The sequence below is a fragment of the Lupinus angustifolius genome, chromosome LG13 (assembly GCF_001865875.1).
Source record: "Lupinus angustifolius cultivar Tanjil chromosome LG13, LupAngTanjil_v1.0, whole genome shotgun sequence".
Lineage (NCBI taxonomy): Eukaryota > Viridiplantae > Streptophyta > Magnoliopsida > Fabales > Fabaceae > Lupinus > Lupinus angustifolius.
The window spans coordinates 6,096,748-6,100,581 of NC_032021.1; positions in this window are offsets into that span (position 1 = coordinate 6,096,748).

Here is a 3,834-nt window from a genome sequence, read left to right on the forward strand (position 1 = left end):
ATAAGATAAGGCCGAAGTAATAATGTTCTTGGACTTAAGGTCATGTTGGACCTTTCTTTTCTCAATACCTGTTCATAAGCCTTTAGGCTTTTCTTTAAACTCGTCATCCACCATATGAAGTGGAATGTATGAATCATTGACAACGAAATCCCAAATGTCCGTGTCTATTGCCTCAATATAGATTCTCATGCGAACCTTCCAATAGGCATAACCTTCACCACTGAATACGAGAGAGCAGCTAATGGATGCGCCATCACCGCCAAATGGGTTATTAAAGCCCATATGTAGTCCCTTTCGGATCACATAGATATGGTTGAGCTAGCACGTCGTACTAGCTCTGATACCACTTGTTAGGTATCAGTGGCGGAATACACCTAGAAGGGGGGTTGAATAGGTGTGGCGGAGCTCAAGTTCTACTTTTTGGGTTTTTACACACTTGCTGAAAAATGCCCAGTTAATCGATTAAACACTGTTCATAATCGATTAACCAGTAACAAAAACAGAATGATCAGAACAGAAACTTGCACAGTTATTAACAAACACACAAATAAATATACAAAAGATACGTATACGCAAGATTAACAAGAACATAGCAAGGAACAAGTATGCAAAATATTAGCTCCAAACTCGCATTAAAACATCTTGAAATATAAAAAAGAAAGGGATAGAAAAGATTGAGTAGGGATTTTATCCTAGTTTGTTTTGTTGTCCACTACAAAACTACATTTAGTCCTCCCCTCTGATTTGGGAGATTTTCCTTCTTCACTATAGAACACAATGTACGTTACATACACGCTTCCAAATACAAAACTTGAACGCTCCCTTATTGGAACCTAAAGAACTTTGTCACCCTTGGTTTGACCTTTCCTAAAACCGCCTCCCAAGAAAACATTTCTTACGCGATTCGGCACCATCCAAGGTATTTATACAATGTTGGTCTATCTCTAACAATGTTGATCTATCCGCCTCCTAATTCAACATTCTCTAATAGATTCTAACAATGTTGATCTATCTCTTTTCTCTGTGTTTTTCTCTCTTTCTCATCATAGTCGTTTCTGCAATTAGTTAGTATTTATACGAAAAAGTTTTTGCCTCTTAAAAACGGTTTTTCAGTTATGTTGTTGAAACAACAGAAAAACGTACACGTTAACCGATTAAGCCATGGGGTTAATCGATTAACCAATGTATTTTTAATACATGATTAAATGATAAATTGCTTATATGTTATATGCTCATACAATACATGATTTCCAAAGTATAATACCTTTAATGCACAAAATCAATGTATATAAATGCTAAAAACAAACATAACACTCCACAATTTATATATATCATCATATACTTTGAACATCACTTAATTAAAATGGTTTTAAATTGTGGAATGCATTTACAGATAGATACATACCGTTGAGGCATCGGTGGTAGAAAATGATGTGGTTCCAATTTGATGATGGTGATCTTAACCATTCAGCCTCATTCTTAAATATGATTCAACAGCGGCGGCACCTGAACGAATGAAATATACTACCCTCACCTCCAATGCCACAACCACCAAAAGCAACGCCACTACCCCATTCACCATGGGAATACTCCGCATCTCATTCTCATTTTTCGTCACCCACCACGACATGCTACACATTGAAGAATAAAGCTGAAACAAGAACAACACAAAGAACAAAAGCACCAAGTTAAAAACGACGCGGCAGGTGACAAAACGACAGCATAATGTGACGCGAGGTGAAAGATTAGAGTAACTAAGAGCAAAATCCAACTATCAAGTGGTACGACGATGAAGATTTCATGAGGAATCTCACCACCATGGTTACGAGCTTCATGCTTTGATTTGAATGACGAAACCCTAGGAATGGTGAAGATCCAATAGAAGAGGCAATTGAAGGCTATAAGTACTTGAAGTTATTGAAGTAAATGGAGTTATTGAAGGGTTTATACCCAAAATATGCAAAATGGCTATTTGAGTAGTTTTTTCCTAGAAAGAAAAGTAAAAAAAGGAATGGAGAAGGAGAGAGAGCTCTATTGGACCGTGTATGTTAGAGTAGCAAGTGGATGGGTTTCACCAATAATTTAGTCTGGCCCATTAACCGTGGCTAGTAAGATCTTTCCCTGTAGTGCTAGTTTTCTTATCTAAATCTTCCTAATTCCTATGGTCATCTTATCCCACATATTGTTAGCACTATCTAGTACCTTATGCCTTCTAAAACTATTCTTCCAAAGCCTTTTTTTGGAATCTCTCCTTTGTTCCTCGCCCTTCAATTTTCAACATTTGATTCTTGGGATTGTATCATTCTTTTCTCTCTACTATAGTCTTAATCTATGAAGCATGGATTCGTCAAACACCCTCACGTGTCGGTGTCCGACATGTATCCGACACGGATACGCTCAGATTCGCGAAGGATACGTGTCCATAGAGTATCCAAAAATTAAAAAAATAAAATATATAAATATTAAGACACGTATCCGTTTCGTTTTCAATAAAATATAGGATATATAGATTCGTTTTCAATAAAACAGGATAAGATAGATTCTTTTCCAATAAAAAAGGATAAGATAAATTCGTTTCAAATAAAACAGGATAAGATAGATCCATTTTCATTAAAATATGATAAGATATATTTGTTATGGAGGGTAATGATTTTAGGATAGATTCGTTTTCATTAAAATAGGATAAAATAGATTTGTTATGGACGACAACGATTTTAAATTTTCATTATATTTTTTACTTTGGATATTTTGATTTACACTTATAATTTTATCATATTTTATGTGTCTTTATTATTTTATACGCGTATCTCTGAACGTATCGTATCCTGTATTTTAGAAAAAATGTGTGTCGATGTATCGGACACGTATCGTATCCGACACACGTATCAGTAAATTTCAGAATCGTATCCGACACACGTATTAGTATCTGTGCTTCATAGGTCTTAATTGTTACATCCATCACCAAAACTCTATGTTGGCTCATCAATCTCTCTACGGTATAGCTATATATATAGTCCTAGCAAAACTTTGTAACTGACTTTGTAATAAGAAAGAAGCCAATTCGAGAACATTCCACACATTCTTATATGTGATAAAATATTGCTCCCACTTCTTAAAACATGTGTTGACTATTGTAAAATTAAAAGATGAGGACATCTGAAATTATATTAAATTAAACTAATTAATATGTCCCACTGTTTTTGCTTCTTAAAACATGTGCTGAAATTTTCGCTTCCTAAAACATGTGCTGAATTTTCAGCTTCTTATATGTACAAAATTAATTTTATTATTTTAGTTATAATAATTTAAATTATCTTTGTATAATTCACATTTTATTTTTGTCATTATATTCATTATATTAAAATAGCATTTGTTATATTTTAAAAGTAATCACAGAATTCTATCATATGAATTTCACTTAATAAGATAATAAGATGGAAATGATTAGTTTTAGATATCAACCTCAATATTTTATTATTGATGTCATTAATAATTAAGGATTAAATACCCATACAATGATTTATTTTTGAATTGTGTGAATTTTAATAAAACAGAAAATTAAAAATACATTTTACTTTGCTTATTCGTATTATCTTAATTATTCTAATTTTTACGCTATTACCACTTTCATATTTAAAGATCATTTTCACCGGTGAATACAATCAATATAAGATTTTGTAATAAAATGGAAGATGCATTTCTTAAAAACATAAGATGATTTTAATTTAAGAAGAGAGGAGATTGCTCACACACATTAATTGAGTAATACATTTTCTATTTAAAGGCCAAAGAATCCTTTGCACTCATAGATTTCAGAATTTCCTTCCTCCTTTG